The following is a 23,632-nucleotide window of genomic DNA, read 5'->3' on the forward strand; positions in this document are numbered from 1 at the left end:
TTCAATCTTATAAGCTGTAAGTAACTGTATCTTACAGAGTTAAATAATATTTTTATAAAGACAAGGCTCTACACGGGTTCGCCTGCACTTGAAAGGCAAGACAATAAATACAGTTTATCTCTAATCTTAGTTTCTGAAAATTTAATGTATTGTATAAAAAATAAATATTTTGTTTCTTTCATTCTCTCTCTCTCTCTCTCTCTTTTTGTCACTGAATTCAAATTTCGAACTGCTGAGTCTGCAAATCCGAGGCACATAGGCTATTATTTTTTACACCTGACGATCAAATCGACAACTAATGTTATATACACATGTAAGTTACCCTATATTCTTTTCAGTAACCCTAGCAACATGCATGAAAGTTTTATGATAATCAGTTCAATAGTTAAGATGTGAAAGCATAACAAACCCTGTTACGCCTTTATAATATGGGGTTCAAATTGTATTTTGTCAATAAGAGTTTTAAAGTGAAAAGTTCATACTGGTTGTCGTTCTTGAATGATCTTCGGGTGTCCTTATCGAATTTCACCTAAGTGAAGTTTTCGTGTAAGACACGGACATTTCTTGTGATTTTGTAATGAGGCTTGTGTACTGAAAAAATCATTAGTGCCATGGCTGGTCTATTAAAATAAATACATTGATATAAAGATCTTCCAAGATTTCCCTCGCTATTATATTCTTACGACACAAAACACAGGTTTGAAATATTAAAATATTAATAATTAATATAACATTGATACCAAAATATTATTTTTTACAATATTTGTCTCTCTGTCTGTCTGTTTGTTCCGGCTAATCTGTGGAACAGCTAGACCGATTTTGACGGAACTCACACTAACAAACAGCTGTTCTAATAAGGAGTAACTTAGGCTACAATGGCGCATAAGTCGCGGGCAAAGCTAGTATAAAATAAATCCGGAAGAGTTAGCAATGAAATTAAAAAGTCTATCTTTGGTGAGCTAATCAAATATTAAGCAAACTTTCACCACTTGTAGGCTAACTTAACATTCAAATCTAATTGTTATTCGGGTTGCTTAATATAATAAAATATAAATGGTTTTGGCGCAACCCATTGACACGCATAGGTCTAAGCTGTGAGCTGTTTTATGAACTAAGACATTTTGATAAACTGTTTTGATAATATAATATATTTTAACTTAACTTATATCTACAGCTGGATAGAATTCATCCCATCACCTACTTTACACTTGTACGTATATTGTACTAGTGACCCGTCCTGGCTTTACACAGGGCAATACTGATACTAAATATACTACATAATTTGTTTATTAACGACATCACATTAGACACTTCTTAAATTATCAGTGTTACTTTACTATAATGTCCAAGAATTATATACAAAGACCTTCCTCTTGAATCCCTCTATCTATTAAAAAAAAAACCGCATCAAAATCCGTTGCGTAATTTTATAGATCTAAGCATACGTATGGACAGACAGCGATAGGCGACTTTGTTTCATACTATGTAATGATTCTATTGCCAAACAGAAATATTTTGTAATATTGTGATCTGATGGATAGGTTGAGCCGGTGTAGCGTTGGGCTCAAGGGATCTAATACCATAGTTCTCAAGGAGTTGGTCGATGATGATCACAAATGAGTTGGCTAGTCCGCCTATCAATATAATAACTATTTGTCGCCCGTCTTCGCTCGTGTTTTAGGGGTTGGTTATCATATGGAAAGGCAAAAAACTACACATATATGATGATAAAACTGATAAGAAAGTACCGTTTTAACAACAAACATAAGCTTATTTCATTATTGGAGAATATAAGGGGGGTTTATTATTAATTAGTTTCCGCCCACGGCTTTAATATGTCGTCAATCTCCTCGATGGTCTTGTGGCTGCATATCTAAAGATACTAAGGTTCTGGGTTCTAATCCCAGGTGTCGTTTAGCAAGTTATTCGGTTTCTCTATTTATAAATTCGTATTTATTATCGACTAATATATGCCGGCTTCGTCCGCGTTTTAAAGTGTTGGTTGTCATGTGTTAGGTCACAAAGTAACCTATGTTGGTGGTAGGGCTTTGTGCGAGCCCGTCTGGGTAGGTACCACCCACTCATCAGTTATTCTACCGCCAAATAACAGTAGTCAGTATTGTTGTGTTCAGGTTTGAAGGGTGAGTGAGCCAGTGTAACTACAGGCACAAGGGACATAACATCTTAGTTCCCAAGATTAGTGGCGCAGTGACGATGTAGGGAGTGGTTGATGTTTCTCGCAGCGTCATTGTCTATGGGTGGTGGTGACCACTTACCATCAGGTGGCCCATATGCTCGTCCGCCAACCTATACCATAAAAAAAAAATTGTCCTTTCTTGGAGTTAAAGTTTGCTTCATACCAAATTTCATCAAATTTTGTTCATCGGTTAGGGCGACAGAGTTACATTCACATTTATAATATTAGTATATATATAATGAACACATTGTTTACATAAAATCTATTAGTTATAAAATAATGCGTTTATAATACATAAACAAAGTTGATTAACGAACAATCTATACAGCATTTCCATTACATATTTAATTACATATATGATAACATTCGTATTGTTATAACCGAGTTTGTTATGTGTTTAAATGATGATAAATCACTTAAGTAAATAATAATTTGAGGACATAACTAACTAAATAATTAATGAAGTTATTACCCAAATATTAATATAAATTACTTTATTGTTTTGTACCTATTACTATACAATTTCATACACATTTATAATAAAAAAAATGATTGCTTTCTTTCGTCGTCATATTGTTAACGATAATATGTTGTCTTTATTACTCTTAAGAAAATGACCTTTTATGAAATATACTTTTGGTTCCCTAGTAAGTAGTGAGCCGTCATTTGAACTCAAATTATATTTATTTAGGATTAAAACAAATGAATCCTATCCTATGGTAAGGAAAAATAACATGAAGCAGACGTGTTATCTTGCTATATGCATAACACATTGTAAATTTTCGACCGCAGTAAGGTAATCACGGGATTGAATGCGGCCTTTTTAAGGATAAACGCGTCTTGTTTATAAATCCAGCATTCGACCTTGAAAATAAATTTATGCCGTTCTAGCAGAGGATTGGTCACGAAGGTCAGATCGTATTCTACACTTGGCTATGTTTAGTGGAGCAGAAGTATTTAACATATTCATGTTTGTCGATTATGGTCTTGACAAGACTGAATGAATATTAATATTTAAGTCAATGAGTGGCACATATAACGATAGTAACGATGAAAGTGGTATTGTGTCATTTATAATTATCGTGAGAGAAAATTGCTATAGAACCTTTTTCGATGTCAATAAATTATTAATAACATCGCAAAAGGTTCGATATTCAAATTAAATAGACTTAAAATTTATAAGAATTGATAAAAAGATAGGAGTCGAGATGGCCCAGTGGTTAGGACGCGTGCATCTTAACCGATGATTGCGGGTTCAAACCCAGGCAAACACCGCTGTTTCATGTGCTTAATTTGTCTTTATAATTCATCTAGTGCTCAGCGGTGAAGGAAAACATCGTGAGGAAACCTGCATGTGACAAATTTCATAGAAATTCTGCCACATGTGCATTCCACCAACCCGCATTGGAACAGCGTGTTGGAATATGTTCCAAACCTTCTCCTCAAAGGGAGAGGAGGCCTTTAGCCCAGCAGTGGGAATTTATAGGCTGTTGTTGTTATCGTTGTTGATAAAAAGATAGGAAATGGCAGTTTGGTAGCGATAAAGCTTTTGCAGGACTCAAATGGTCTTCATACAGAATTTCAACTAAATTGGTTCGGTGGTTTGAAGCTGAAGAGCTAACAGATAGACTGAGTTACTTTCGCATTTCGCATTTATAATATAAGTATAGATTATTCCAAAGGATTTGGAAACTAATATTTACTTTGAGTATCAAAAGATTCAGTCGCCTTTTACAAAATGTATACCTACTCGTATATAGAAAGCCGATATCCGAGATGATTAATAGGATTTAGAAGGATAGCTCACCCCTTAAAAGTGCAGGCTCGAATTCAAATGGATCGTCTTTTAAAGAAACCTGGTGCATTGACCGTAATTATATTCGCATACCGAGTTTGATACGAGTAATTTATGATACATATTTCAACCGTTTCCATATCATATACACGAGCCTTTGTTTACTCTTGAAACCATAACAATATAGTACAGAAAACAGACGTGGCAGTTTCGTTTCGAGAAGATACGTTTTCTACTTGGAATAATGGATATTTTAAAAATATGCTCATGTGTATTTTAATAATATTTTTGGTAGATTTTCTTCACTTTTACGCAAGCTCGAATTTAAATCTGTATGTATTGTAAGAACTGACTTCGTATCTCAGTAGTGAAATGTTCGAAACAGTGTTTCTATGATTTCATGACCGTGTTTTGAGTTTCATGATTATTCCTATAGAGTTCTTATTAGTGAATTTCATACTTGACAGCTTAAGAACTATATATAATCCTTTCGCTAACTTAACTGATACTGATAGAATAAAAACTGCTGATTTTTTTTTAATACAATAGTAAGTAGTGATAGTCACATTACAACCTGTAAATTTCCCATTGCTGGGCTAAAGCCATCTCTCCTTTTGAAGAGAAGGTTAGGAGCGTATTCCACCACTCGGCTCCAGTGCGGGTAGGTGGATTCCAATGTGAACGAATGTCGTTTAAATTAGACACAAGCAGGTTTCCTTATGATGTTTTTCAGTCATCGCCGAACTCGAGATGAATTATATATACAAATTAAGCAAATGTAATTTCAGTGGTGCTTGCCTGGGTTTTGAACCCGTAACCATCGGCAGGTGCTGTAACCATTGGGCCGTCTCGGCTCTTAAATGCAGTAGAATTAAAAACATTAAAATGTTTTTTTTGTATATCAAATTACGGAACCCGATTTATTCTTCCACATGGCCTTAAATTGGCGTTCTATAGAAACGCGAAATGATTCATAACGGATAAATTGTGCCGATGGCCACGTTTCGACGGCATAATTGCTCGTGACGGACTCGTATTCATATGACGATTGTTTTATTGTATTCGTATGTGATTGTATGTAATGTTAGAAAGTATTCTAGCTTTCATCTACAAAATTACGTAAGAATTTTACAGCTCACATCACAAAGATCGTGAGTTATAAATTTATTGAAAGGCTTCAAAATAGCTTTTATGTTGAAATGAGTTTCCTTCAATATAATCGTTTTATACAAATACAATAGTAATAATATTGTATTGACAATATTGCATGTATAGTTTCCTCAAATATTCAATAATGATCATGACGGTAATTGGAGCTTGGCGAACACAAGTTAAATTAATTAAAAATAGTAATCATATTTGATTCAAGTAGACTCATACAAGAATATAAATTTAAACTTTATTCAAGTAGGCTTTTACAAGCACTTTTGAATCCTCATTTTACAATTAAGTGAAGCTACCACCGGTTCGGAAAGTAGATTCTACCGAGAAGAACCGGCAAGAAACTCAGTAGTTACTATTTTCCTAAACGGATTCTAGAATTGTCAATGAGGATTAATTAAAAAAAACCTAACGGCTTGTCATTCGTAATTTACTAAATTTACTAGGTTACTGACGTACATTAAATACAATCAACGGCTTTGTCTGTTCATATTTGATTGAATGATAATTAAGAAACTATTTTAATTAAGTTCAATAATACTAGATGGACTAAACACGTAAATACTACACGAAAGTTTTATTATTAGTGTGGAATCTTATATCTTCTCCTATATCAAAGGTTGAAGCGTTGTTTTGCGGTTTGCCGTAGCCGCAATAGCGCTATGTTAGCACTTATTTGTATTTCTTGGTGTGATGCAATTATATAAATGTCTTAGGGATGTCATTTTTTTTTTTAAATAAAAGCAGAATTCGTAAAACCGATCACATCCGAATTAAGTACGCTATCCCAAATTATCAATATTTAATTCTCACGCAAATATGATCTTTGCACAAACGTAATAACTTGTAATATCATATGACCTAATATATTCATCAATTTGACGCGTCGATTTACATGCACTTGCTTTCTCTGACGCGTGTATCTATAGCGACGAATAGCGTCGAATGGCACGATAGGGAGCTATTTCTATTGGTTGTGTAAATCGGCAGTAATCGGTTTTATTTTCATTCCATTGCATTTTCCGATGCTACATCTAATTTGTGTCTTACTATACGTTATTCTGATTTGTTATCTGTTTTAATCATTGTTGACTTAGTTGTTGTTTTTAATGTTTCATATTTAATTATTTGGGTATCGATTTGAATGTTGTCTGCTTAATCGCTTGCTAAACGATTGCACTGTTAATGCTACCATATAGCTTTTCTTGTCCTCTATATCATATACTAGCGACCCGCCCCGGCTTCGCACGGGTACAGTATTGATTTGTTTATTTGTTTATTTTAGACATCAAATTACATACTTCTAAAATGATCAGCGTTTCTTTAGTATATTGTCCATGTATTAATTACAAAAACCTTCCTATAGAATCACTCTATCTCTTAAAAAAACTGCATCAAACTACGTTGCGTAGTTTTAAAGCATACAGGGGGACATAGGGACAGAGAACGCGATTTTGATTTATACTATGTAATGATATAGATGATTTAATGACATTGTTTAACTATTGTGTACGCCTGGACAGGAAAGTTGTTGTGAGTATGTTGACATCGCCTTTTTTTGTTAAATATCATTCAATTTTTCAGATTACAAGTTTCTCTAAAAATATTTAATGGGATTTAAAATTTTTGTTTTGTCTGTAATAAAACCGACGCACCAACTTTTTAAAAACCGGAATATTCACAGTACACAGTAATACGGAATATTGACGTTTTGCGATAGAATAATTAATAAGTGGGTTATACCAACCTAGACGGTTCCGGTACCGGCCCTGGTGCCTTTGTTTGCGGTATGCTCTAAAACCTCGAACCGGAAGGATTTAGTATGTTATTATATTGTTAACGTTATATCTAACAAATCATTCAATCAAAATCAAACAAAGGAAATATTGCAATTTTTTTTTTAAAAAAAATTTACATTATATTGTTGTTCTAAAAAATTAAAATGACATGCATTTTTCTTAAAATGTTTTACATAACACGGATCCTCGAAATTTTCGCTTGCTGGTTCTCGATTCAAATGAGATGAGATTTGCATTTTTTTTTTTGTATAGAGTGAGGAGAAAAGTCGGTCTACTTGAATTATTAAACTGCCTAGCATCTCGTGTATTATACGAATCGTCTCAAGTGTTTTAAGTCTGTAAGTCAGGAGATCAGCTATGAGACTAAATTTAAAACTGGGATTGTTATTCTATTTTCAATATAAATAAATATTGGACAACATCACATACATTATCCGATCTGAATGTAAGTTGCTAAAACACTTGTGTTATGGCAAATCAGACGTAACGACGCTACCACAAACACACAGACCTAAGACAACATAGAAAACTACTTAACATTTTCCACAGAGCACTGAGTGGCGTACCTACCCATGAAAACCGGTGTACACATTACTCGACCACTTGGTGGTCGTCATACCATCAATAGTTTTGTACTTCATAGAGGATCATTACCACAATTGAAAATGATTTGGTCAGGGAAAGTCAAGGTTTCATCAAGAGAAAGTCACCTTTTGTTCCATTGCAGGGCAAAGCCTCTTTTTATCTTTAAGAGAAGCTTGAAGGACTATTTCACATAGGTACTCCAATAAAGATTTGCCGAAATTATAGCATATTAAGGAAAATCGAGTAGCGAGTGGGCGTCAGAATATTTCCTTTACCTGCTAATCTTTCGTTAAACTTTCAAAGGTCAGCAACCGATACAATAGATAAATACAGTAGCATCTCCAAGCTAGCGTGGGTACAGTTCAAACATTGTTACAATGGTGGGCAATTAATGCTTCCCACGATCGTATCCGTTTCGATTTGACCGATATTGGTGTTAAAGATAACAGCAATCATACTTTTTGTACGTTTTAGCCGCTATTGATTTCATAATTACTGTTATAAATCATGAAGCAGTATCATTCGTCCATTTATCATGCTATTTTAATTGACTCTGTTGTAGAGTTCATATAATTATCTATGAAGTTCTGATAAATGATATAAAAGTTTCGGCTTGGATGTGTAAAAGTTATCCATCAAGTGTAACCTATCATTAAATGTCAAAAAAATATGCTAAATAAAGCGTATTACTCAAAACAAGTTATATATTATAAAAATAAAAAAGCATAGAGAATATTTATTGATTTCTAGTCAGAGTTTTCAATTTAATTGTTCTTTAGTGATATACATATTTGAAATGGTGGAAAAGAGTGACTACTGAGTTTTTTTCTGGCTTTTCTCAGAAGAATCACTTCCCGACACAGTGGTAGCTTTAAGTTCAATTCAAGACTGTAAAATCACAATTCAAAAGTTATTTATGAGCCTAATGAATAATATGTTGATTTTGAAAGATATCCTAATTGTCTGCATTTTGAACTTGCAATTTAACTAAATATTTCGCCATATATTACGATTGATATGTGCCTCTTTGCTGAAAGACTATTTTTGATTTTAATTGATTCCAAATTAAAGACGATAAACCTACATATTGTAAGTTAAAGTTGAGCTAGTCTGACCTAGTTGAAACATACATTTTTTTCTAGAGAAATAATGATTATATGTTGTAAAATAATCAGTTATTAAAAAGGTTCATTAATGTTATTAATAATTAATATATGTCTCCACATTCTGACCTGATGCCCTTAATGTTACAAGAATTCAGCCACGAGAGGTAATTGGAATGTCGTAAGATCATTTAGCTTTTAATAAATTAAATAACAGAACTCGTTCGTATGACCCACATGTTTAAAATAAAAGGAGAGATCAAAAAGGGGCCTTTTTTCGAATTGTCCACATCTTTGGTCGAGTAGTGTGTACACCGGTTTTCATGGGTACGCGACTCCGAGGCCCCGGGAACGATTCCCGGTCGAGTCGATGTAGAAAAAGTTTTCTATGTTGTCTTGGGTCTGAGTGCTTGTGGTACCATCGTTACTACTGATTTTCGATAACTAAGTGCTATGTAGTCCAACATATTTTTTTAAATGGCCCGTGTTCGTGTAATGTATTTTGCAAGTCTTGGGACTTAATTATTTGATAGTAAACCTGTGTCCAAGCTCGACTAGGTAGATATTACCTATTTTTTTCCTACCGATAAACACCAATATATTGCATTGCTGCTTTTGGTCTATGGACTATTTCAGACGTTAGGGACAATATATTATATTAACTTAGTTGTTTACTACGAAAAAATAGCACCATTGGAATGCCGTGATAGCATAAAAGAGAATCATAGTGTTTGTCGTCCAAGAGTAAGTCGGTCCTATCCAATAGGCCAATAGGTTTTGACATAAAAAAGGTCGTTAATGCAGCTTCAAATTAACGATTACCTCGTTTACCCTTAAACCGTTAAAATCAACCATTAATTAGTCCAAAAGGTCTACTATAAAACTCATCTATTCCGTAATTTTATCCGCAATCTATATTTATTTCAAAAAGAGAGCTACGTTACTTGGTTTCATTTTAATTGATAACTACCCAATCTTTGAATATTGCTCTACCTAAGTAAAATTACCCATAAGTATACAAAAATATGATAATATTAAGAATCTAACGTGATGAAAAATATCAATTAGTATATTTTATAAGAAATGTATAACAAAATATAATACAATATAAATTAAGTTTCACTAAAATTTTAAAGGGTCGAAAACACAATACTGTACTACCGTCTCTTTCACACGTATGAGGTTTAAAAGGGTAGCAAGTTTGTATTATGTGCAGCTTAGAAATTATACAACTAGGGTTACCAGGTGTTGCCTGTTGTTGTACATGTTTGGCTGACGGCTGTGTCCGGACAAATATATACGTGTCCGGTTTTTTGTCATTATACCTACTGCACTGAGTACAATGAAGTCGAAGTAAGCAATTCCGAATATTATAAATGCTAAGTTATTAAAGCACGTCTGTCGTCACAGGAATTTTGTCCTGCGTTTTGAGAAAAATGGTTGGAATTAATGCTGAGGCCACTTGCAATTTATGGCGTCGAAGTTCTATGTAAAACAGAAATAGAAACGCTTTTATTCTTGATTATTTTCACATGAACTGTTATTTATATACATTTATGTAAATGTTTAGTATATAATAATACTGTTATATACACTTTTAAATCAATTCAAGTGATTCAATGTGAAAAATTATAATAAAATCTATATTAATATTCTGTCCGCTCTTTCACGACCAAACCGCTGAACGGAATTTGATGACTTCGGTATGATGCAAACTTGAACTCCAAGAAAGCAAAAACAACTAACACCCTAAAACACGATCGAAACCGGGGTCGACTACTAGTCACTCATAAAAAACGAAAATTTATTTTAAGATACTAATATTAACCAATATATAGGTACATATAATATATTTGTCGAGAGAATATATAGAGCTGTATTAAAGATTTAGTCTCAAGCTACCTAAATATTTGGTTATTAACTTTGCTTACCTTGTTGCCGAATTTCCATCTGACTGTTACAAACAACCCACGCGTCTCTGTTAAGTGGGTAGAACGAAATTAGGATGGATTTATATAACCCAGCAACGATTTAGCCGAACGGACTATTGACCAATGAAATATTTGTTTTTGCGGTCGCCTACTGATCAAAACATTTAGAAGACAATGATCGCAGATCGTGGATTCGATTCAGTTAAGTAGCACTTGATTTTTTATGTGCTGTTTTTGTCAGTGAAGGAACACGTCGGAAATAATGTGTGTATTGACGTATTCATCATCTCGTACCTTCTTCGCCATGAGATATATGATCAGAAGATTGTGTTTCAGTGGTCTTTTCCAAACAGATATGTTATATCTTTTCCAAAAATACATACGCCATAGATAGTCACGATACTGACACTTAATTAGGTTCTCACTGATTGTGATTTAATTATAGCGACTGTTAATTTATTCCAAATTTAAATAACTTTTATCAATATGAATTCGGATTTGAATTCAGCATCTCTGACCAATGAAGCAGGCGTAATGGTGTCTAATAATATAGATACGTAATATATGTGAGATGATTTGTTATTATGCTATGAAGTTCAGGATTGCGAAAAATTTAATGAAAAGTGCAGCGATAATCGAAGATATGAGTGGATAAAGGTTATATCTGAAAATTTCTAAAGATATATCATAAAATGAAGGTGTTATGACATCAAATTGTTTGTTTACGAAATGTAACATATTACCTTTATCCACCAATGTCTGTCAATCGAATCGCTAGTGGTTCCGCAAATAAAACAAAAGGAAACTTATACTATAAGGAGGAAAGTTTTGTTTGATTTTTCGTATCAACACAAAACCACTTAACCAATTGACTTAGAACTTTCACGTTATAACTGTAAGTGATCACGGTTCTAAGACGGACGTAGTTGTATGTATGTTTAATGTTTGTATGCTTTGTATTGATTTTTGGCATCTTTAACGTTTATATTAATATTATAAATGTGAAAGTAACTCTGTCTATATGTATGTTTGTCTGACACTTTTCTCGACCAAAATGCTGAACCGAATTTATTTGAAGAAAAACTTGAACTGCAAAAAAGGACGTAGACTACTTTTTTGCCTGTCACATGACAACCAACAACCTAAAACACAAGCGGAACCGCGGGCGACTACTAGACGACTAGTACCTATATATATTTATGTATATAGTCCCACAGAATAAGGTAACTGAATTTACTGCAAGATCAATAATAAGTCTCATATTAACTTGGTGCTAAAACGCTTAGTTTAATTATATAAAACGATGTGTTTGCATATCTGTTTGACATAAAGATATGTTTGTTTTATATTGAAGCGATAAAAAAAAATCAAAATGGAGGATGAACGGTGGGGATTAAATCGAAATCGTGCTAGAGTTAGCGCAATTTGTAGCGGCGTAAAAAGGAAATATGTCAATTAGACCAATAGAACAATCACGGCCGTTAGTCTTCTAGTTAAGAATTATCAAGCTCTCGTAGTGCCCTGTAATGTTTTATCAATATTTGTTGCAGTAACAACGGCCAAAGGTAGTTAGAAAATGCTACTGAGCAATTTTTCACCTAATAAACAAACATTTTAACAAAAAGAAAAATCGCCTTCAAAGAATGTACTATTATAAAAAAACAAATCTATATGCACTTAAAATAATTGTGTATTCAATTTATTTTTTAGAGTTCTCCTAAGTAAAATAAAATGAAAAATATTACTTCTTAAAAGTCGATTTACATAATCAAAATCAAAATAAACTTTATTCAAGTAGGCTTTTACAAGCACTTTTAAATCGTCATTTTATAATTAAGTGAAGCTACCACCGGTTCGGAAAGTAGATTCTACCGAGAAGAACCGGCAAGAAACTCAGTAGTTACACTTTTTCAACATTTAAAAAATACAAAGTCATGTTAGTTAGTACAATTATTTAGATTAATATATCCTGCGTGGTAGTCAACAGGTATTAATAAAAAAGGCGACAATTCAAAAAATCAAGAGAAAGAAGCGATACGAGTCCCTTGATTGACCCACTATAGTGTCGTATAAAAGTTAATTAATAAACAAATCCAAAACATATTTCTTAAAAAATCCGTATTATTTTTTGCTAGATATATAATTGTAGGGTTTTCTTGGCTGACGAATTGATAAGTTCCATTTTTGTCGGTTATAAACTCAGTGCAATTTTAATGTCCCGACTTGGACCCCAGGACGCAATTATGAAATTTTCTATATTTGGCGTAAATTTCTAAACGTATTCGTAAGGCGTATGATTTGATTTAAGCATCCGGCTAGTATGGCGTAGGTGATCGACAGATACGGTTCTGTCCAAATTAGGTATCAGCTGATTAACTTTTATCTATCTCTTGTATACTACTTATATTATATGAATTAACATAATTTTATGATGATATTTATAATATATTATTAGTTTTACGACATGCTTGGTGCCGTTTGTATTTTGAATCTATTATTTTTTCGGAAATAACAGTGTGGTAAAAATTAACACACACACAGCACACAATCTAAACTTTAGCTCAAGTCCAATAGATACAGAAGTATACCTAGATTCACGTCGGATGAGACGTTTAGATTCTAAACGATTATAGTTTTAATTACACGTCTCATGATATAATAACTGGAAATCCTACGCAGGCTTCCGTATCACAGCGGTTGACACGGACGCTTTCAACGTAACATCTGTCTTGGAATTTATACATTTGATAATAATTTATCTGTATTTAATTATTGTTAATCATAAACTAACGGTTTGTGTTCTATTTGTGTTTACCTATACGTGTTACCATGAACTGTTAAATCATAATGATAATTATTTATTAAGTTGTATATAAAAGCACTTTTTAAACACCACGTAAAAACTTGAATTTAAAGCTAACACCCGTTAGTTAATTTACTTAAAAGAAATTTACAAGTTTCAACAACAAAACCTCATAGGTATTGTTGATATTCTGATAAATTTTCTGCATGAAAATCAACCAATATTGTCCACATTGTCACACTGAAATGAAGTGTTAAATCATCCATCGATAGAATAGAGAGGCTCTACCAGTTAGGCTGACTGCAAGCTTGCAGCTATAACGGTCTCATTATAAAAAATACATTGGTAAAAAAAGGCATATTATTCGGTACAAGATTTTGTAGATGATAAAAAGCTAGGAAATAATACCTGTTGACTTCCAGGCAGGATACATTACATACATGTATAATTGTATTTAACTAATATGATTGTTTTTTTTTTTAATGTATAAAAAGAGTAACTGTACTGAGTTTCTTTCCGGTTATTTTCGGTAGAATCTACTTTCCGAACCGTTCGTAGCTTCACTTAATTGTTAAATGACGATTCAAAAGTGCTTGTAAAAGCCCACTTGAATAAAGTTTATTTTGATTTTGATTAATTGCAAAGTGTCCCAAATACAAGGTGTCTTCAATACAATCGAAATTGTTAGAAAATATTGTTACAAATAGTCTCTGCTTTGTTTATTTTAGGACACACAAACACGTAACAAAAAGGACTGTATTACAGAGCTGTGATCGTATTTATTTATGGCATGGTATGAAGGAGTAACATTGACATCCACGACATAACGTCCTATCGTGCCTTCGCCACGTCGTAACGCGTTTCTACGTGGTAGACATTAATCATTTTAATTCATACTTTAATGTTATAAATGCGAAATTGTCTCTGTCTATCTGTCTGTTTCGCTTTCACGCCAAAACTACTGGAGCGATTTAAATGAAATTTGCTACACAAATAGTCTAGAAACTGAGAAAGGACATAATATGCTACTTTTTAATTGCAGAAAATGTTGTCGACAAAGAGATCTTGCATCAATGTAATGTTTAAGTTAATTTGTAAATAAATTCATATTTTCTACGCGAGAAAAGCCGCGGGTAACATATAGTACTTAATATACTTTTATAGTTAATGATGTCAACAAATTCCCTGTCGTTAAACGAAGGTTTGTGAGAAACATCCGAAGTATTCCGAGCTGAATGCAACATTATCATTCTTTCCGAGGCGTTCCGCATGTAGTCGCACGTCGCCGTGACAAATCGGTGTGATTGCGGCCCTTCCGAGGAATCGAGACGGTGACTTGGATGTTTTTCGTTTCATCGATAAATTCTAACTTTCGTTATTCGAAAAACTTGCGTAATCTTCGAGAGCGTTACAAAAAATGTTACAATCAAGAGATTTTTAATTATATCAGTAACTAGCTACCCGCCCCGGCTTCGCACGGGCGCAATGCTGCTACTAAACATACTACAGAGTATCTTACAACGTTCACAGTTTTTTGGTTGTTAGACAATACAAAACGCTACCTCTAACGAAATCACTTTTGAAACTAAAATTAGTTATTTGTGTCTGCATGTATTATACATAATTAACGTTCCTCTTGAATCAATCTTTCTATTAAAAAAACCGTATCAAATGTCGTTGGGTATTTTAAAAGATCTAAGCATACATAGGGATAGACTTTGTTTTATACTATTTACTGTACAATCATTCCTGATATAATCAATATGCCATCAGTCTTAAACACTGATGTTACCTTATTCCTGTATAACTGTACTCACTCCTCCTGTATTGATGTTTGGTGGTAGATTATATATAGTATGATTGGGTGGTAACTAACCAGCAGGCTCACACAAAAGCCCTACAAAGTTATAGAATCAAGACTAAAATTTTCGTATATACATATATTATTTAATATATGCACCATGCGGTTTCAACTGTCTGACATGACAGTATTCAGCGTCTGTGCAGCAGCCTGTAAATTTTCTTCACCGCCGAGCACGAGATGAATTATAAACACAAATTAAGCATATATATGTATATCGTGATGCATGCCTGAGTTTGAACTCGAAATCATCGGTTATGATGCACGTGTTCTAACCACTGGGCCATCTCGGCTTTACGTAACGTGATGTTATATAATAATCTATAACCTTTCTCATTAAACAGGCTATCTCTAAAATGCTATCTATATTCAAAGGGTATTGAATGTATAAATTAAATTTATTTGAACTTCGTAGAAAAAAAGATGGTAATTTCATGCCAATATTCTAACTTGACTAGAATAGACAACAATTAATACATATAAATAATATTTTCGGTTATATTAAAACGAAATATAAATACTGAATTGGAAATGCAATGTGATGTTTTTTTAATATTGTAATGGTCGACGACAAAGCTTTGAAATATGAGGTTCTCCTTTAAACAAAACAGTGAATACATACATAAATACACTGCTATATATATATATATATATATATATATATATATATATATATTTACCAGTCAAGAAAATCGAAACTCACCACAAACACGAGCGTGAAATGTCAGACTCCAATATGATAGGTGACAATGACTATAATAATCATAAAATTTATGAGATACACATATTAAAATGGGGTATCACCGTACGTCATTTGTTACGAGAGAGAGATAAGATTCGAATTGTTATAAAATCGCAACGCTTGTAATGTCTTTAGACTGATATCATTTCGGCCGTTTGTAGACCAAAATCATCGAAATTTCATCCCAATTCGATGAATAGTTGAACGTTTGGAAAATTAATTAGGAAAAATGAGTCGCACTCATTTGTATCTATTAAGAATAATAAGGTTATTCTCGTACAATACGAATAATTCCTAACCCCATACCTGAAAAATCCCTGTCATTGCCTGCAACATATTCTTTGACTATGAAAGTACTTGTAAAATTGAATACGAAAATATGTGGCGATGATCGTCTTATTTGATGATAATTTTAGTGATAACAAAGTCGATTTTGTTAATAATTTTTTTCAAAGAAGAAAGGCTTATAATCCAGTTTATATAATAGAACTTGTGTAAACTAACCCATCCTGTACTTTGAACCTGGGACCACTGGATCTGTGGCCATCCACTCCAAACTTACGCGATGATATTGCCGTTAATAACATAAATTACTAGTTAATATAATGGTTTATTGGTAGTGATGCGACGTTCCCCAAAATCTGTCACTACCGAAATAAATATTGACATTCAATGCCAACAAAATTTTGTTTATCAACTAATTAACCGTTAAAGCTTTGAAATGTTTATCCGAATAAACGTTACAAGTTTTATGCTATAAGAATATAAAATAATAAATAATAATATGTTATAAATTATATAATATTAAGCTTTGCACGTAGGAGATTATCAGGAGTTCAAGACTTGATAAGATTGGTTATAAAGTCATTTGTAGCGACGTCTTTGAAGGGGTTTTGGCTTACGGTACGGAGGTATTAATTATTATATTTTCACTTAATATAAACTTTTTACTTAAAAAGAGTACGACAATAAGTAGGTCGAAAGCACTCTCCGTTTAAAACAAAAGTCTTTAATTTCAGATACCAAGTATATTTTTTCTGACTATTTTGGTGTATTGTTGTGAGAAATTTTTCTTATGATGTATTTATTTAAAAAACACAAGTCTGTAGCAGTAGCTCGACTAACTTATCGAGATACCTCAAAAGCTGACATTCACCCAAGACGCACAGTTCCTTAGCAATTCCTATTTCGTGAATTCGACGAGGTTTTCTCGACGCTAGCTAGAATTTTTGTTTTGCTCCAGTATTTTTCTTCAATTATACAAAGACATTTCCGCATCACTGCACTAGATGCGGTTATGCCTCGTTACCCGCGCTAAATCTCGTCTCCACGACCTTTATGTCAACCATATAAAGTTCATTATCCCTCAAGATCCAGGCAATTGAAGTTACGGGGCTAACAACACTCTCTTATCTCGTATTCGCTCGTATGACTTGGGTATAAGGTGCATTTTCGTTTGAACGAGCTGTGGATTTATAGTTGTCAGGTTAAGCCATTGTTAAATCTGCCGAGAAGGCTTTTCCTAGCTTAGTGAATTGCGGTGAATCGAATGCTTTTTTTATTCAAATAACGTCACAATAAATGAAGTACTTTTGTGGACTAGATGAAAGGATTGTGGCTTATGACCTCTTGAATCTTGAGAACTCACGTTTTAGTAACTTTCTAACACTCTTTGATCTTTGAAGGTGTTTTGTCATATTTGTAAATGATTTTTGTTAATGTTGCTTGTTTTCAAAATGAACTGCTGTGTCAGATTAATATTTGCGTTGTGTTTGCTTTTTAACCCATTAAATAAAAGGCTTCCAATTCGTCTGTATAAATACATTTATGTGTGTTTTATAAAATAGAGCGATATTTTTTATATATATTTTTTTGGTATGGGACAATGTTTTGTTTATATTTATGATTTAGATAAATGGATGTGCAAATAGGCTATCTGATGGTAGGCGGTCACAACCGCATATAAATATTGGTACCGGAAGAAATATTAATTATTACATCGCTAATACGCCATCGAGTTTAAGATTTAAGGCGTTATTTCCTCTGTGTCTGTATTTACAATGGCTCACTCACACTTCAAACCGGAACACAAAAATATTAAAAATTGCTATTTGGAGGTACAGTATTTGAAGAGTAGGTCCTATCCAGCTAGATTTGCAAAAGGAAAGATATAACTTTACCCCCAAACCTTCCAATACAGGGAGTATATGGCCTAATTAGAAAAAAGTAGCCTATCTCTCCTACCGGTACTCAAACTATCTCCACATCAAATTTGAGAGTAAAATTCGCATCTATAACATTAGTACAGATTTATGAACTTCAAAATCACTTTCAGTGTGTCCGTGTGTCCGTTAATTTCGTATGTATCTCGGTCGCTGGCATGTGACGTAGATGCATTGTCTAAACACAATTATGTAACGTCTTGGGGGGCCGTCCGTGGTTTGTATTCAAGATGTGCACACGCGGAAAGTGTAAAGCAATACCCGTATTGACATTGTGATAAGAAATGCTGTCATGTTGTTTTTTTTTTTTTTAATTTATTTGGGTGTACTATGATGTGATGTGATATGTGATGAGTCGAGGTGGCCCAGTGGTTAGAACGCGTGCATCTTAACCGATGATGGCGGATTCAAACCCAGGCAAGAACCGCTGATTCATGTGCTTAATTTGTCTTTATAATTCATCTCGTGCTTTTCGGTGAAGGAAAACATCGTGAAGAACAAGCATGTGACAAATTTCATAGAAATTCTGCCACATGTGTATTCCACCAACCCGCATTGGAACAGCGTGGTGGAATATGTTTCAAACCTTCTCCTCAAAGGGAGAGGAGGCGTTTATTAGCCCAGCACTCGGAATTTACAGGCTGCTGTTGTTGAATACCTTCGTTCAAGCTTAAAATAACAATTAACAGTGATACCTCAATTAAAAACCACAGACGGTACAAATCAGCTACATGAAAATATTTTTTAAAATTGTAGTATAGACATTATAATGACTATAAATGTGTACATAAAAAAATAATCGATTAAAAGGCTTACGGACGAATTATACGTGGGAAAATGAATTAACCAATTTTCACGCGTCATTTGAAGCACGCTGTCAGAGTTAGACACGCGATGTTTACATTGTATCGTAATCTTATATAATATAACTGCAGAAGAAAATGTCGGTGCATATGTACTATAACTATAGACCCGCCCCGACTTCGCACGGGTGTAACACTGATGCTAAATTTATTACAGAATTTGTTTATTTACATTACATTATACATTTCTAAAATTATCAGTGTTTGTTAACTATAGTGTTCATGTGTTATATATAAAAATCTTTCTCACGAAACATTATATATGAAAAAAAAAAACTGCATCAAAATCCGTTGCGTTATTTTAAAGATCTAGGCATACATAGAGACATACAGCGGTAACCGACTTTGTTTTATACGATGTATTGAAAAGAGATTTGTTCAATTATTTGATTTCTTGATAAAATCTGAAATATTTAATACTAGATTAATAAGGGATTCAACGTACCTACATATATGAAAGGGAATGGATTACACTAATTTAAAAAAAAAAAAACACAGACAGAATTAAAGTTTCATGTAGGTAAAATATATTCAATAAAATAATAGAACAAATAGTATAACAAATTCATGAAAAACACGTCTTTGAAGAAATGTTACTTCTAAAAAAAAACCGCCAAAAACGTTGAACAGACTGTGTAATATATGACATGTTCAGCAAGGTACAAAGAAGTAATGAGGATATGACTAGGGATATGACGTCACGCATGGAAGGGCAGGCGAATGATGAATGATTCAACGTAAAAAGACCCCAGTTGTGCGAATAGACAAGTTACATGATAATGATAAAAAAGAAGATAATAAAGATCTCTTTTACATATATTCTATATCTATACCTCCATAAATTTAAAATACTATTGTGTATACAGTAATATTGATTGTTTTGATTTTTGGACGAAATCTTGCAACTTAATTTAGTACGTAGTAAGATATCTTTAACCGATTGAGCTGAAGGTTTGTATACGTACGTTACCATACGTTCAGTATGGATGACAATGCATGGTTAAATGTATGACGTCATTCTAAATCATGAATGGCAGAACACCCAGGATGGCGGATATTTTTTTTTATTTTATCTTACAATATGGGTATCTAATGAAAGTTCTCTTACTGAGGTCTTATTGTAACTCGTAATGTAAAAACAAATCATATTCCTCGATAAAATACGCTCTCTAGTAATAAGACATGTTTCTGAACTGTAGTCAAGAGTCTCTCATACTGTTAACATCTCACATATAACACAATATACTATAATTTTATTTAATTATATAAAATTGTTGTCCCTTATCAATCTAATCAATATAATTACCGATGTGGATGCATAATCATATGGAGTAAGCGTTATTGTTTAAATTTACTCCTCACAACTCCAACAAGCGCTTCTACAACGGTCCTCTACTTAAATGAAGTATATTTTTTTGCTGTACCCAGAGCCAAAAATTTAGGATTTATAGTATAGTATATTTATAAGAACTAAATGATTAAGCATTAAGGGTGAAACTAAACGAAAGGACAATTTATATAATATGTTTTTTTTTTTAATTTAATTTAATTTTTCCTCCGCCAGAGCTCTAAATAGATGACCAGTTATAACATAACATTACGTAGATAATTATAAAAAGTACATCTTCCTCTATCCTAACGGTACTAGAGCTTCGTGCTACGTGCTGTAATTACACGGCAGACGATTGCAGGATACAGTCAATCACGGAACTTCCTACTGTACGACAATTAACATCAACTCTTGGTATTGGTTTTGACCAGCTATACCTAAGGGAAGGGTCCTTAGCCCTACGTTTTCCTAATTTGAAAGTGATTTATGTTAAGTTGCTACAGTCATCAATGATAATACATCACTAGTATATGCCAATGTTGTATTATTGATACTTGTAATGTAAACTCTTTAATGTTTGTGTTGTTCTAGGTTAAGGATTAACAAGAAAGTTTCTGCTATTACACTTGTTCTCAAATTTTAATTGGATTTGTTATCTCAACCGTACCGATCAATCTCATTCGTGTATTCTCTATCCTACGTGGCTATGGTGAAATAATATGTGCCCTATAGGGATGACTTAAAGCCATTCGTCTAAGAATTGAATGATAAAAAATTTATCGAATATTGAAAGTCTTAAAAAATATTATACATACAAAAGAGTGTGTGTGTAAGACCCATACACAAAGTATATTGGAAATACTTATATTGGACAACATCACATACATTACTCTGATCCTAATGTAAGTAGCTAAAGCACTTGTGTTATGGAAAATCAGAAGTAACAAAGGTACCACAAATACCCATACCCAAGACGGAATAGAAAACTAATAAACTTTCTACATCGAATCGGCCGGGAATCGAACCCGCGACCTTAGAGTGGCGTACCCATGAAAACCAGGGTACACGCCACTCGACCACGGTAGTCATCAAATATATCATTCGAGTATTTAGTTTACATTTGGACTTATCGTGAAAATTTGAAGACAAATTGTCAGAGTTATAGAAAATGACTCAAATGCAAGTGATACTATCATAATTTAACAACTATTCACAAACAAATCCGATGACGGTTTTAAAATAATGCGTTATTGAATAAAAGTAACTCTGCTAATAATGTTTTCCGTGTTTTCTAAAAAATGTCATGAGAAGAATGAAAACGTTGTGTAACTGCCCGTAGTTGTCGTAAAGCTTATCACAGCAAGCTCTAATGCGCATTGTGCACTCGATTCGTGCAGGCTACCTCGCGTTGTTTTCCTCAACAACTAAAGGATGAATTTAATTTTAAACACAAGCTTATGTAATTTTACGTTTCTTCCACATGCGTTATTTTGTCCATATTTGTGTTGCCAATGTATAACATTGAAAAATACTTGGTGGTAGGACTTCGGTACCACCTACTCGTCATATATTTTATCCTCCTGTAATATGTTTAGTTCCGATTCAAAGGGCGACTGAATCAGTAGTTACAAGGGATACAACATCGTAGTTCCCAAGGTTTGTGGCGCAATACAATAAGTAATGGTCAATATTTCTTACAGCACCAATGTCTTGGCGGTGGTGATCACTTACTATCGTGTGTTTAATAATTATTTAATAATAATGACTAAATTTCGTTGATATAAACAAACAGTGGAGAATTAAGGGGTTGAACAATTTTATCTTTGTGTATTTTGTTATAGTTACTTGACGATACATGATTAATCGAATGAAGAGTTAATACCATACTGTATGCTCTATAAATAAAACGACAACATAACAGAACAATAACAATTGCCTTCATGAGTGCTTGTCAACATTTTTATCTGAACGGCAGCACACGAATCCGAACCGGAAGCGACGGTGTACGATAAGCGTGTCAATACTGGGGCAAATGACGATAGTTGTGTGTAACTAGATTACTTACTAGGTACGTTTGCTCCTTTAGTTTTCCATTTCGAAGCTCGTTATAATCAACATTTTTTTAAAAGATAATTCGTTACTTGGTAGGAGGGATTTATGCAGCAATGGAACGCTTACCATTGCTGTTTTAATGCTTCGTTGCGTTTCGATTTGATGATCGAATGAGTCAATGTAACGAAGCCACAAGAAATTTAACATCTTGGTTTCCAAGGTTGGTGATGCATTGGTGATATGTGGAATGATGAATATTTCTTACATTACCAATGTTTATAACCAACGCCAATGTAATATCGTCCAATTGACGTGCCCCTTAATCTCGTTTAATTAATTGAGAGCTTCTCTGTACTAGATTTCTCAATTACAATATGCAATTTCATTGTCGAAAAGGGTAAATAATGAGTTTCTTGTCGACTTCTCGTTAGAATCTTCATTCTTAGCTGTTTGTGGCTTTGAATTGAATCTTGGAGTGCTTGGAAGAGAATAGTTGATTACAATATATTTTGTTGTAATTTATCATACTCTATAGGAGTTTACAAGAGTAAAACATTGATATTTGCAGGATGAGTAACTAGTGTATGCCTGTCTCGTTGTAATTCCAGACCTACCCCCGCCCCCCCCAAACCCCAAGGAAACCGGCTACTAAGATCGCAAATGATTAATATATTAAAAATCATATAAAAGCATTAAAGTAATTTGTTTTACTAAGAAAAAAACTGAGTTACGTTTTTCGTTTAAGTATCGTCATATTATATTATCACAAGTAAACATACCCGGAATAATTATTCGATTTGTCAGATTTCCTACAAAATGATTCGTCATCAAATAAATTGTACGTTTTTTTTTTCCATTGATGAGACTACCTGCTTTCCGATAACTCGAGTGCCCTTTATCGAGTGCCGATATACAGTTCGTTCGTAGAAATGTAATGTTATTTATGTTGGCGAGCGTTTAGCGGTTATATAGGCGGTAGTGATTTTTGTGAAAGCGATTGATGTTAGGTAATTATTTTATCTTAAAATACTTGTTCTTCGTTGTGCGTAACAATTTTAAAATAGGTATATATTTATATTTAAAACTTTCATACGTTTGTAGGTAATTGATTAACACCCCCCCCCCCAAACTCTAAGTAATTTTCGAATCGATTTGCATGATATATTTTACGTGTATTTGAGTAGTTCC

General features: G+C 33.4%; 1 protein-coding gene across 1 annotated transcript in view; it reads left to right on the top strand.

The window, feature by feature from the left end:
* LOC124540718 (protein enabled) overlaps window positions 1-23,632 on the top strand; it is a 58,791-nt gene that overhangs the window by 912 nt on the left and 34,247 nt on the right. The gene's annotated exons all lie outside the window — the stretch shown is intronic.

The sequence above is a fragment of the Vanessa cardui genome, chromosome 26 (assembly GCF_905220365.1).
Source record: "Vanessa cardui chromosome 26, ilVanCard2.1, whole genome shotgun sequence".
Lineage (NCBI taxonomy): Eukaryota > Metazoa > Arthropoda > Insecta > Lepidoptera > Nymphalidae > Vanessa > Vanessa cardui.